The 13,943-nt window shown below is 52.6% G+C and overlaps 1 protein-coding gene across 1 annotated transcript in view; it reads left to right on the top strand.

Moving 5' to 3' along the window:
* HNRNPU (heterogeneous nuclear ribonucleoprotein U) overlaps positions 1–13,943 on the top strand; it is a 66,054-nt gene that overhangs the window by 26,105 nt on the left and 26,006 nt on the right. The gene's annotated exons all lie outside the window — the stretch shown is intronic.

Genomic DNA, 13,943 nt, shown 5'->3' with positions numbered 1-13,943 from the left:
CGCATAGCTCCATTGTTTTTAGTCAGCAGCAGCTGCTGACTATGTCGGATGGAAGAAAAGAGGGTCTATATAGACTCCCAGCATGCTCCCTTCTCACCCCACTTATGTCGGAGGTGTTTGTAAGGTTGAGGTACCCATTGCGGGTACGGCGGCAGGAGCCCACATGCTGATTCCTTCCCCATCCCTTTTTACAGGGCTCTGGGTGAAGTGGGATTTACCGGTCTCCAGGCACAGAGACCGTGCTCCATCTACAGCCCCTGGAGAAGATGCTGGATGGAGCGGAGTACATCAGGGACATGGCCCTGCTTCCTCAAGGTACTCTGTGTCCCCGTGTATCTGGCGCTCACACCGCAGCATGCTGGGTGTTGTAGTGCGCCGGGGGACATCAGCGCTGCGGCGCCTGTGCCATGGCCTCATTCAGCTCTGCTGAAGCAGGCACATTTATGGGAATAGGCCGCGCCGGCCGCTGGGACTGCGGCGCGGCTGGCACTTGTAGTGCGCCGGGGACTTCAGCGCGGCCTGCGCTTTTACGGCGGCCGCGCTGATAACTACAGTCCCCGGCTTTTGCGGCCTGCTTCCTTTCGTTCCCGCCCCCAGACCTGCCAGTCAGGAGAGGGGCGGGACGCTGCCCACGTCTAGAACTCGGGCGCCGGCCGCTCGAACAGCGGCGCGGCTGGCACTTGCGGTGCGCCGGGGACTTCAGCGCGGCCCGCGCTTTTACGGCGGCCGCGCTGATAACTCGAGTCCCCGGCTTTTGCGGCCTGCTTTCGTTCGTTCCCGCCCACAGACCTGCCAGTCAGGAGAGGGGCGGGACGCTGGCCAGTGCATCAGCGCTGAGGGCTGGAGTCGTTTTTACATACTCCAGCCCTCACAGTCAGCACAGAGGGGACACTGTTCCCGCACTTTTGTTTGGGAACTCCCACGGACCGCCCCTCTCCACAGAAGCCGGCAGCCATTCTTGCTGACACGCTGAGCTGCAGAGGGGAGCCGGGGAGACCCAGACAAGGCATTCTGCAGCCTCTTACCCGCTGTTCAGCGGGCGGTAAGCAGCCCTCAGGGCTCACCCCCTCTTGTGCTCGTAGTATTCTTAGTATTTTGTTTCTACAAATACTTTGTACTGCATAGCGCTGGTCGCCCTTTGGCTATAGACTCTCTCACATGCAGAGAGCCAGCAGCATGTCGCCCGTAAAACGCAAGGGTGCCAAGGCACAGACATTGTATGCTTCCTGCACCGCATGTGGGACTTTTCTACCGGCAGGCTCCACGGACCCCCATTGTGTGCAGTGCTCGGCCCCTGCGGCGCTTGCACAGTCGGGACCTCTGCTGGACGTGTCCCAGGGTGTACCACCTGTGAATGCTGTCCAGGTGACAGGAACTGAGTTTGCAGCTTTTGCTGACAGAATGTCTCTCACTATGTCACAAATTCTTGACACATTGCGAGCTAGGCCTGTACTTCAGACCACGGACACTGTGCATGTATTGCCCCCTGGTCCCCCTCAGCTCCTAGCTCCGGGACGGGCATCTACACCTCAGGGTGAAGACTCTGACTCGGACGATGGCCCCGGGCAGCCTAAGCGGGCTCGTTATGACGGGCCCTCACATTCATCTCAATGGTCTGGATCCCAGCGGGATGAATCTATGGGTGATGAGGCGGACTTAACTGATCAGGATTCTGATCCAGGGACCGCTCTCAATCTAGATACACCAGATGGTGACGCAATAGTTAATGATCTTATATTTAACATCAATAAGATGTTGAATATTTCCCCACCAGCTCCTCCTGTAGAGGAGTCAGCTTCGCAGCACGAGAGAATCCATTTCAGATACCCTAAGCGTACATTAAGCACTTTTCTGGACCACGCTGACTTCAGAGACGCAATCCAGAAACCCCACGCTTATCCTGAAAGGCGTTTTCCTAAACGACTTAAAGATACACGCTACCCTTTTCCCTCTGAAGTGGTCAAGGGTTGGACCCAGTGTCCAAAAGTGGATCCTCCAATTTCCAGGCTTGCAGCCAGATCCTTGGTTGCTGTTGAAGATGGAGCGGCACTTAAAGATGCCACTGACAGGCAGATGGAGCTCTGGCTGAAATCCATCTATGAAGCGATTGGAGCGTCATTAGCGCCTTCTTTTGCGGCCGTATGGGCACTCCAAGCTATCACGGCCGGGCTTGCGCGAGTCGACTCAGTCACACGTGCATTTGCCCCGCAGGTAGCACCATTGACCTCGCAAATGGCGGCATTCGCGTCGTACGCGATTAATGCTGTTCTTGACGCTACAAGCCGCACGGCAGTGGCGTCAGCCAACTCAGTTGTTTTGCGTAGGGCTCTGTGGTTGAGACATTGGAAAGCAGATTCTCATTCCAAGAAGTGCTTAACCAATTTGCCTTTTTCTCGTGACCGATTGTTTGGAGAGCGTTTGGATGAAATCATCAAACACTCCAAGGGTAAGGACTCTTCCTTACCGCAACACAGACAAAACAAGCCCCAACAGAGGAGGGGTCAGTCTGGTTATCGGTCCTTTCGAGGACAGGGCAGGTCCCAATTCGCCTCGTCAAAAAAGACTCAAAAGGACCAGAGACGTTCAAATTCTTGGAGGTCTCAGTCACGCCCAAAAAGACCAGCCGGAGGAACCGTTGCCAAAACGACGTCCTCCTGACTTGCGGTCTCCGATGCCCACACCCGCGGTCGGTGGCAGGCTGTCCCACTTTGGCGACATTTGGCTAGCAAATGTCAAAGACCGTTGGGTGAGAGATATTCTATCTCACGGGTACAGGATAGAGTTCAGTTCTCGTCCGCCAACTCGTTTCTTCAGAACTTCTCCACCACCAGACCGAGCCGATGCTCTGTTGCAGGCGGTGGCCGCTCTAAAGGCGGAAGGAGTGGTGACCTCCGTCCCTCTTCAGGAACAGGGTCACGGTTTTTACTCCAATCTGTTTGTGGTCCCAAAAAAGGACGGATCGTATCGTCCCGTCCTGGATCTGAAGTTGCTCAACAGACACGTAAAAGTCAGGAGGTTCCGGATGGAATCCCTACGCTCCGTCATAGCCTCAATGTCTCAGGGAGATTTTCTAGCATCAATAGACATCAAAGATGCGTATCTCCACGTGCCGATTGCACCAGAGCATCAGCGTTTCCTACGTTTCGTCATTCACGACGAGCACCTACAGTTCGTAGCGTTACCCTTCGGTCTGGCAACAGCCCCCCGGGTCTTCACCAAAGTCATGGCAGCAGTAGTAGCTGTTCTGCACTCGCAGGGTCACTCGGTCATCCCGTATCTAGACGACCTGCTTATAAAGGCATCCTCTCAAGAAGCATGCCAACACAGTCTGAAGGTGGCGCTAGACACTCTCCAGACTTTCGGGTGGATTATCAACTTTCCAAAGTCTCATCTAACCCCGACCCAATCTCTGACTTATCTTGGCATGGAGTTTCATACTCTATCAGCGATAGTGAGGCTTCCACTGGACAAGCAGTGCTCGCTACGGACTGGAGTGCAATCTCTCCTTCAGAGCCAGTCGCACTCACTGAGGCGCCTCATGCATTTCCTAGGAAAGATGGTAGCAGCAATGGAGGCAGTCCCGTTCGCGCAGTTTCATCTGCGCCCTCTCCAATGGGACATTCTGCGCCAATGGGATGGGAAATCGACGTCCCTCGACAGGACTGTCTCCCTCTCTCAGACTGCCAAGGACTCTCTACGTTGGTGGCTTCTCCCCAACTCATTGTCACAGGGAAAGTCGTTCCTTCCCCCGTCCTGGGCAGTGGTCACGACAGATGCGAGCCTATCAGGGTGGGGAGCGGTGTTTCTCCACCACAGGGCTCAGGGGACGTGGACTCAGGAAGAGTCCACCTTGCAGATCAATGTTCTGGAAATCAGAGCAATCTATCTTGCCCTGCGAGCCTTCCAACAATGGCTGGAAGGCAAGCAGATTCGGATTCAGTCGGACAATTCCACGGCGGTGGCGTACATCAACCACCAAGGGGGAACACGCAGTCGCCAAGCTTTTCAAGAAGTCCAGCGGATTTTGACGTGGGTGGAAAGCAGAGCGTCCACCATATCTGCAGTTCACATCCCAGGCGTGGAAAACTGGGAAGCAGACTTTCTCAGTCGCCAGGGCATGGACGCAGGAGAATGGTCCCTTCACCCGGACGTGTTTCAACAGATCTGTTGCCGCTGGGGGTCGCCGGACGTCGATCTGATGGCGTCACGGCACAACAACAAGGTCCCAGTTTTCATGGCACGGTCTCACGATCACCGAGCGCTGGCGGCAGACGCCTTGGTTCAGGATTGGTCGCAATTCCGACTCCCCTATGTGTTCCCACCTCTAGCATTGTTACCCAGAGTTCTCCGGAAAATCAAGTCCGACTGCCAGCGAGCCATACTCGTCGCTCCAAATTGGCCAAGAAGGTCGTGGTACCCGGATCTGTGGCATCTCACGGTAGGCCAACCGTGGGCACTACCAGACCGTCCAGATCTGCTGTCTCAAGGGCCGTTTTTCCATCTGAATTCTGCGGCCCTGAACCTGACTGTGTGGCCATTGAGTCCTGGATCCTAGCGGCCTCAGGTTTATCTCAGGGAGTTGTTGCCACAATGAGACAGGCTAGAAAACCATCCTCAGCTAAGATCTATCACAGGACGTGGAAGATATTCTTAGCGTGGTGCTTGGCTCAAGGGTTTTCTCCCTGGCCATTTGCATTGCCAATTTTTCTTTCCTTCCTGCAGTCTGGGTTGGAAAAAGGTTTGTCCCTTAGCTCGCTTAAGGGTCAAGTCTCCGCGTTATCCGTATTCTTTCAGAAGCGCTTGGCACAGCTTTCTAAAGTACGCACGTTTCTCCAAGGAGTTTGTCATATCGTTCCTCCTTACAGACGGCCATTGGAACCCTGGGATCTGAACAAGGTTCTCCTTGCTCTTCAAAAGCCGCCTTTCGAGCCCTTGAAAGAGGTTCCCCTTTCTCGGCTTTCACAAAAGGTAGTTTTTCTTGTAGCGGTCACATCTCTTCGAAGAGTGTCCGAGCTGGCGGCGTTATCTTGCAAATCTCCCTTCCTGGTGTTTCACCAAGACAAGGTAGTACTGCGTCCAATTCCAGAGTTTTCTCCCAAGGTGGTTTCTTCCTTTCATCTCAATCAGGATATCACTTTGCCATCTTTGTGTCCGCATCCAGTTCACCAATTTGAAAAGGGTTTACATCTGTTGGACCTGGTGAGAGCACTCAGGATTTACATTTCTCGCACGGCGCCTCTACGCCGTTCGGATGCGCTCTTTGTCCTAGTCGCTGGTCAGCATAAGGGATCGCAAGCTTCCAAATCCACCCTGGCGCGGTGGATCAAGGAACCAATTCTTCACACATACCGTTCTGCTGGGCTTCAGATTCCATCTGGACTGAAGGCCCATTCTACCAGAGCCGTTGGTGCGTCCTGGGCGTTGAGGCATCAGGCTACGGCTCAGCAAGTGTGCCAGGCGGCTACCTGGTCGAGTCTGCACACGTTTACCAAACACTATCAAGTGCATACCTACGCTTCGGCAGACGCCAGCCTAGGTAGACAGGTCCTTCAGGCGGCGGTGGCCCACCTGTAGGAAGAGGCTGTATGACAGCCCGTTCATGTGGTATCTTTTTACCCACCCAGGGACTGCTTTTGGACGTCCCACTGTCTGGGTCTCCCAATTAGGAGCGAAAAGAAGGGAATTTTGTTTACTTACCGTAAATTCCTTTTCTTCTAGCTCCAATTGGGAGACCCAGACAATTGGGTGTATAGCTATTGCCTCTGGAGGCCACACAAAGTATTACACTTAAAAGTGTAAGGCCCCTCCCCTTCTGGCTATACACCCCCAGTGGGATCACTGGCTCACCAGTTTTAGTGCCAAAGCAAGAAGGAGGAAAGCCAATAACTGGTTTAAAGACCAATTCAATCCGAGGAAACATCGGAGAACTGAACCATACCACCTGAACAACATGTGTACCCGAAAAAACAGAAAAACCCCGAGAAAACAGGGCGGGTGCTGGGTCTCCCAATTGGAGCTAGAAGAAAAGGAATTTACGGTAAGTAAACAAAATTCCCTTCTTCTTTGTCGCTCCATTGGGAGACCCAGACAATTGGGATGTCCAAAAGCAATCCCTGGGTGGGTAAAAGAATACCTCATGATAGGGCCGTCAAACGGCCCTCTCCTACAGGTGGCCAACCGCCGCCTGAATGACTTATCTACCTAGGCTGGCGTCTGCCGAAGCGTAGGTATGCATCTGATAATGCTTGGTAAAAGTAAGTAGACTCGACCAGGTGGGTGCCTGACACACCTGCTGAGCCGTAGCCTGGTGCCGTAATGCCCAGGATGCACCCACGGCTCTGGTAGAATGGGCCTTCGGCCTTGAGAGAACCAGAAGCCCAGTAGAACTGTAGGTTTCAAGAATTGGTTCCTCGAGCCCCCGAGCAAGGGTGGATCTGGAAGCTTGCGACTGTTTACGCCGACCAGCGACAAGGACAAAGAGTGCATCCGGGTGGCGCAGGAGCGCCATGCGGGAAGTAGAACCTGAGTGCTCTCACCAGAACCAACAGATGCAAATCTTTCTGAAATTGATGGACTGGACGAGGACACAAAGAAGGTGAGGTGATATCCTGATATGAAAATGGGATACCACCTTAGGGAGAAATTCCGGAACCGGACGCAGAACTACCCTGTCCTGGTGAAGGACCAGGAAGGGAGTTTGTATGAGAGCGTTGCTAGCTCGGAAACTCTCCTAAGAGACGAGACCGTTACTAGAAGGCCACTTCCCGTGAAAAACGGGAAGGGAGACATCCTTCAAAGGCTCGAAAGGCGGCATCTGGAGAGCAATTAGAACCTTGTTCAGATCTCAGGGCTCTAACGGCCGCTTGTACGGAGTGCTGAGAAGACAAACTCCCCGTAGGAACGTGCGTACCTGAGGAAGTCGTCGTTTCTGAAAAAATACAGATAGCGCTGAGACTTGTCCCTAAAGGGAACTGAGCGACAACCCATTTTCCTACCTAGATTGCAGGAAGGAAGGAAACATAGACGATGCAACCGGCCAGGGAGAAACACCCTGCGCCGAGCACCGAGATAAGAACATCTTCCACGTCCTGTGGTCAATCTTGGCGGACGTTGGTATGCTAGCCTGTCTCATGGTGGCAACCACGTCCTGAGGTAATCCTGACGACACTAGGTTCCAGGACTCAATGCCACACCATCCGGTTGAGGGCCGTAGAATTCAAATGGAAGAATGGCCCTTGAGACAGCCAGTCTGATTGGTCTGGTAGTGCCCCCGGTTAGCCTACCGTGAGGCACCACAGAACCGAGTACCACAACATCCTCGGCCAATTTGTAGCGACGAGGATGGCGCGGCCGCAGTCGGTCTTGATCTAGCGCAGTACTCTGGGCAACAATGCCAGAGGTGGCACCTAAGGTAGCTGGAACTGCGACCAATGCTGAACTAAGGCGTTTGCCGCCAGAGCTCGATGATTGTGAAACCGTGCCATGAAGCTGGCACATTGTTGTTGTGCCGTGACTCCATTAGATCGACGTCCGGCCTCTGTCAGCGGCGCCAGATCTCCTGAAACCCGTCCGGGTGAGGAGACCATACTCTTTCGGCCACACCTCAGCGACTTAGGAAGTCAGCTTCCTAGTTTCCACACTTGGGATGTGAATTGTGGATATGGTGGATGCCGTGTCTTCCACCCACATCAGAACCTGCCGGACTTCCTGGAAGGCTTGCCGGTTGCGCGTTCTTCCTTGGTGGTTGATGTATGCCACCGCTGTGGAGCTGTCCGACTGAAGTCGGATATGCTTGCTTTCCAGCCGCTGTTGGAAGGATTGTAGGGCAAGATACACTGCTCTGTGTTCAAGAACATTGATCTGAAGAGTGGACTCTTGCTGAGTCCACGTACCCTGAGCGCTGTAGTGGAGAAAAACTGCTCCCCACCCTGATAGACTCGCGTCTGTCGTAACTATCGCCCAGGACGGGGATAGGAAGGACCTTCTTTTTGACCAAGAGGTGAGAAGAAGCCACCACCGTAGAGATTCCTTGGCCGCCTGAGAAAGAACGACGACTCTGTTGAGGGACGTCGACTCCTCGTCCCATTGGCGGAGAATGTCCCATTGTAGTGGACGCAGTAAAACTGCGCGAAAGGAACTGCCTCCATTGCTACCATCTTACGTAGGAAGTGCATGAGGCGTCTCAATGTGTGCGACTGGTTCTTAAAGAAGAGCTTGCAGCCCGTAGTGAATGCTGTTTGTCTAGCGGCAGCTTCACTATCGCTGAGAGAGTAAGAAACTCTATGCCTAGATATGTTATCGATAGGGTCGGGGTCGGATCTGACTTTAAAAAGTTGATGATCCACCCAAAACTCTAGAGAGTCTCCAGCGCAACGTTCGGGCAGTGTTGGCATGTTTCCTAAGAGAGTGCCTTGACAAGTAGATCGTCTAAATACGGGACCACAGAGTGACCCTGAGAGTGCAGGACTGTGACTACTGCTGCCCTGACCTTGGCGAAGACCAGTTGGACTGTCGCTAGCCGGAAGGTAGAGCTACGAACAGAGGGTGTTCGTCTCCTATAACGAAGCGTAGAAACGCTAGTGCTCTGGATCAATCGGCACGTGTGGATAAGCATCCTTGATGCCTAATGATGCTAGGAAATATCCTTGGGACCTTGAGGCGATGACATGGCGGAGGGATTCCATCCGGAACCGCCTGGTGTCCACGAGCTTGCTGAGCATTTTTAGATCCAGAACGGGACGGAACGGCCCGTTGTTATAGGTACCGCAAAGAATTTGGGGTAAAAACCGTGACCTTGTTCCTGAAGAGGAACGGGGGTCATCACTCTTTCTGCCTATAGAGTGCACCCTGTTTGCAGAAGAGCAGCGGCCCGGCCGGGAGGTGGAGAAATTCTGAAGAATCGAGTTGGAGGACGAGAAGTGAGCTCTATCCTGTACCCGTGAGACAGAATGTCTCACACTCAATGGTCATTGACCTATGGCAGCTAAATATCGCCAAGGCGGGAGAGCCTGCTACCGACCGAGGCCGCAAGTCATGAGGAAGCCGCCTTGGAAGCGGGTTTTCAGACTGTCGCTTTTTTGGGCGAGACTGAGCCCGCTAAGAATCTTAGCTCCTCTGATCCTTTTGAGTCCACATTGGACGAGGAAAAATGGGACCTGCCCGAGCCTCGAAAAGGCCGAAAACCCCGACTGCCTCTTGCTCTGTTGGGGTTTGTTGTGTCCGGGCTGAGGAAAGGATGAATCCTTACCCCTGGACTGTTTGATGGTTACATCCAACGCTCACCAAACAGTCGGTCAGCAGAAAAAGGCAACTGGTTAGGCAACCTTTTTTGGAAGCAGAATCTGCCTTCCATTCACTTAACGAGCAGACCAGGCTCTGCTTAAAAACACGGAGTAGCGGAGGCTACCGCCGCACGGTTCGCAGAGTCCAGGACAACCTGAATCGCGTAAGAAACAAATGCAGACATTTGAGAGGTTAAGGATGCCACCTGCGGCACAGATGTACGTGTAACCGTGTCAATCTGTGTAAGACAAGCTGAAATAGCTTGGAGTGCCCCAAGGGAGAGAATGCCGGAGCCCACGGTGCGCCGACAGCCTCATAGATGGCTTTCGACCAGAGATCCATCTGTCTGTCAGTGGCATCTTTGAGTTTGCAGTTCCATCTCCCACTGCAACTATGGATCTAGCTACAAGCCTGGAGATTGGAGGATGCCGCTCGGGACATTGGGTCCAGTCCTTGACCAAGTCAGGGGACAGGGATAACGTGTATCCTAAGCCGTTTGGAGAAGCGCATATCTGGATAAGCGTGGTGTTCCTGGACTGCCTCTCTGAAGGCAGAGTGGTCCAGAAAAATACGTGAAGCTGACTCCTCCACTGGAGGAGCTGTGAGAAATAACCCACATTCTATAGATGGACGCTATAAGATTATTTACTATGGCGTCACAATCAGGTGTATCCAGATTGAGAGCGGTCTCAGGATCAGAATCCTGAGCCGCTACTTCCGCCTCATTACACAGCGAGTCCTTCTGTTAGGACCCTGATGAAACCGAGGCCGCTCATAGCGAGCCCACTTAGGCTGTCTGGGACTGACGTCCGTGCAGAGCCGTGACTCTGGGATGCGTGTGACATTCCCGGAGCTGTTAGTTATTCACACTGAGGGGGGCCATGGATCAATGATTCAACAGTGCCCATATTGTGAGAGACATGTCCGGACTGCTAGGCTTCTAGTATCATAGCCATAGTCTCAGAAAAACTGTCAGTAAATACTGCAGACACCGTCCTCATCCCCTGGCCATTAGTGCATACAATGGGAGTCTATGTACCTGCCGGCCGTATAGCCGTACATGCTGTACCAGCTGTATAGAAAAACATGTGGTTCTGCACCTTTGTTTTACACAGAGAATATGCTGATAACTCCTCCGCATAATCCAGGAGGGTATATACAACGTGCGACCAAACAGTGCAATGTATATAGTACAAGCATATCTATAAGTGCACTTCTGCACTAGTGGGGTTAGCACCACAGGTGCTGCTTAACGCCTGTTACAGCGATTGTGTGACTATCAGAATGCCAGGGTCTTCCACACTTGTCTCTGTATCGTACAGAAACTGACACTAATGGCTGCCGGTGTCCTTGTAGAGAAGGAAGCCGTGGGCGTGCCTGAGAAAGTGCGGGAATCCGGACTCACAGTGCACACAGTGAGAGGGGTGGAGTATGCAAAACATACTCCAGCTCTCAGCTCTGCTCTATGCAGCGTCACGCCCCTACCCTGACTGTCAGGGCTGTGGGCGGTAACGAAGGGAGCTAGGCCCAGAAGCCGGGGACTCGAGTTAACAGCGCGGCCGCCGTAAAAGCGCGGGCCGCGCTGAAGTCCCCGGCGCACCACAAGTGCCAGCCGCGCCGCAGTTCCAGCGGCCGGCGCGACCGATTCATAGAAGTGGCCAGCGTCCCGCCCCTCTCCTGACTGGCAGGTCTGGGGGCGGGAACGAACGGAAGCAGGCCGCAAAAGCCGGGGACTCTAGTTATCAGCGCGGCCGCCGTAAAAGCGCGGGCCGCGCTGAAGTCCCCGGCGCACCACAAGTGCCAGCCGCGCCGCTGCCAGCGGCCGGCGCGACCGATTCCTGGAAGTGGCCAGCGTCCCGCCCCTCTCCTGACTGGCAGGTCTGGGGGCGGGAACGAACGGAAGCAGGCCGCAAAAGCCGGGGACTCTAGTTATCAGCGCGGCCGCCGTAAAAGCGCAGGCCGCGCTGAAGTCCCCGGCGCACTACAAGTGCCAGCCGCGCCGCAGTCCCAGCGGCCGGCGCGACCAATTCCCATAAGTGAGCCTGCTTCAGCAAAGCTGAATGAGGCCATGGCACAGGCGCCGCAGCGCTGATGTCCCCCGGCGCACTACAACACCCAGCATGCTGCGGTGTGAGCGCCAAATGCACGGGGACACAGAGTACCTTGAGGAAGCAGGGCCATGTCCCTGATGTACTCCGCTCCATCCAGCATCTTCTCCAGGGGCTGTAGATGGAGCACGGTCTCAGTGCCTGGAGACCGGTAAATCCCACTTCACCCAGAGCCCTGTAAAAAGGGATGGGGAAGGAATCAGCATGTGGGCTCCTGCCGCCGTACCCGCAATGGGTACCTCAACCTTACAAACACCTCCGACATACAGTGGGGTGAGAAGGGAGCATGCTGGGGACACTATATGTGTCCTCTTTTCTTCCATCCGACATAGTCAGCAGCTGCTGCTGACTAAAAAGTGGAGCTATGCGTGGATGTGTTGCCTCCTTCGCACAAAGCACAAAACTGGTGAGCCAGTGATCCCACTGGGGGTGTATAGCCAGAAGGGGAGGGGCCTTACACTTTTAAGTGTAATACTTTGTGTGGCCTCCAGAGGCAATAGCTATACACCCAATTGTCTGGGTCTCCCAATGGAGCGACAAAGAAAGAAGAAGGGAATTTTGTTTACTTACCGTAAATTCCTTTTCTTCTAGCTCCAATTGGGAGACCCAGCACCCGCCCTATCTGTTTTTAGGGTTTCGTTTTTTCGGGTGCACATGTTGTTCACGTTGTTTCTTAAGTTCTCCGATCTAGTTATCGGATTGAATTTGTTTTTGAAACTGTTATTGGCTTTCCTCCTTCTTGCTTTGGTACTAAAACTGAGGAATCTGTACTCCTACGGGAGGGTGTATAGCCAGAAGGGGAGGGGCCTTACACTTTTAAGTGTAGTTCTTTGTGCGGCCTCCAGAGGCAGTAGCTATACACCCACTGTCTGGGTCTCCCAATTGGAGCTAGAAGAAAAGGAATTTACGGTAAGTAAACAAAATTCCCTTCTTTTGGGGGGGGGGGGGGTTAGCAAAGTATCATTGCATGTGCAGCTGTAGACCCTGATTCCTCAAGGCAATTTTTACAAAACTCTAGTGCAAACTGCTTTGAAAAGCTTCAATTTTTGCTCCGCTTATTTCTTCTTCCAGTTCTGCCAAGATAAGCAGAGTGAAGATGTGAGTGATGCCATAGCCAGTCTTATGTCATGATTAGCCATAGCATTCCTTACGACAATCTTATTCCAGTCATGGACTGGTGTAAACCTTCCAGAGTGGCACGCTCCGGATTCATTAAAGGGAACCAGTCACCACACTTGTCTCCTATAAACTGTGGCCACCACAAGTAAGACCTTATATACAGTATTCTACAGGGTGGGCCATAAGTATGGATACAGCCTGATAAAATGGAAGTGGTTGCGGATATCCCCTTACAGTTTACGGCATATTAGTACATGGGAGGGGCTAAACATTTGAGGCCAGGTGACAGCCATGATGGCCATCTGCAAAGCCACTATTTTGAATCCAACTTTAATTTTTTCAATGGGAAGGGGGTCATGTGACACATCAAACACAGAATTGCACAAGAAAAGCAATGATGTGCTCATTTGTAACGTAGCTTTATTCATTACTAGCTGTAGTACCTGGGCGTTGCCCGGGATAGTAACTGTTTGTCTCTCTCCCAGTCTGTCTGTGTGCCTCGCTGTCTGTCTCTTTCCTTGTCTGTCTGTATTTGCATCAGTCTGTCTCAATCTCTGTATCTAAAAAAGAAAAGTCCACAGCACCTTGGTTAAAAAACTTAAGTGCCTGTGCATCAGCACCTCAGGAGCGCACGTCCATGATCAAGGGATCACTTGAAATAACATACCAATAATAAGGATAACAGCGCTCCTCCGGGTGAAAAAACATACAATTTCTTTATTCCATCAGTTGTGTAACAGCAACGTTTCGACCTGTTGGTCTTTGTCAAGCATATGCTATGCTTGACAAAGACACAGCTCGAAACGTTGCTGTTACAATTTCTTTATTCCATCAGTTGTGTGTGTTTTTTCACCCGGAGGAGCGCGGTCATCCTTATTATCAATCTCTGTATCTGTCTGTCTCTGTCTGTCTGTGTGTCTTTCTGTTTCTCTCTTTGCCCGACTGTCTCACCACCGACATCCATATTACCTCACACATAAGCTTCTTATACTAAGTTTATTTTGTTGCTATAGCAACCACTGACAGTGGCTATTTATAGACTGCAGCTCCATTCAGTTTAATGGATGCAGGATGTTTGTAGAGTAACTGTAAAGCACGGGGTTAAATGTTCCCATCCAAACAGTGTGACGTTCCCTGAGTCGCATGGAGCGTCTGTGCAAAAATTTTCTTGATTGTAAATGCGACGGTGCGGATTCCTTTAGCAGAGAGACACACACACACACACACACACCCTCCCTTTATATATTAGATTGAGAAGACACATTTGTGACATGGAACAACGACAGTAACCCACTACAGGATGTACTGAAAGTGCTGCCCATTGTGTTGAATTGTCAACGCGATTCTCTTCTCCCACTCTTGCTACACCGACAGCAATATCACAGATCCAGGTTGTGGGACACCTGAAATAACTGATACAAGAGGCCTGTGGTA

This window comes from Anomaloglossus baeobatrachus, chromosome 3 (genome assembly GCF_048569485.1).
Source record: "Anomaloglossus baeobatrachus isolate aAnoBae1 chromosome 3, aAnoBae1.hap1, whole genome shotgun sequence".
Classification (NCBI taxonomy): domain Eukaryota; kingdom Metazoa; phylum Chordata; class Amphibia; order Anura; family Aromobatidae; genus Anomaloglossus; species Anomaloglossus baeobatrachus.
Note: the sequence above shows the minus strand (reverse complement) of the source record. Positions and strands in the feature narration are given on the sequence as shown.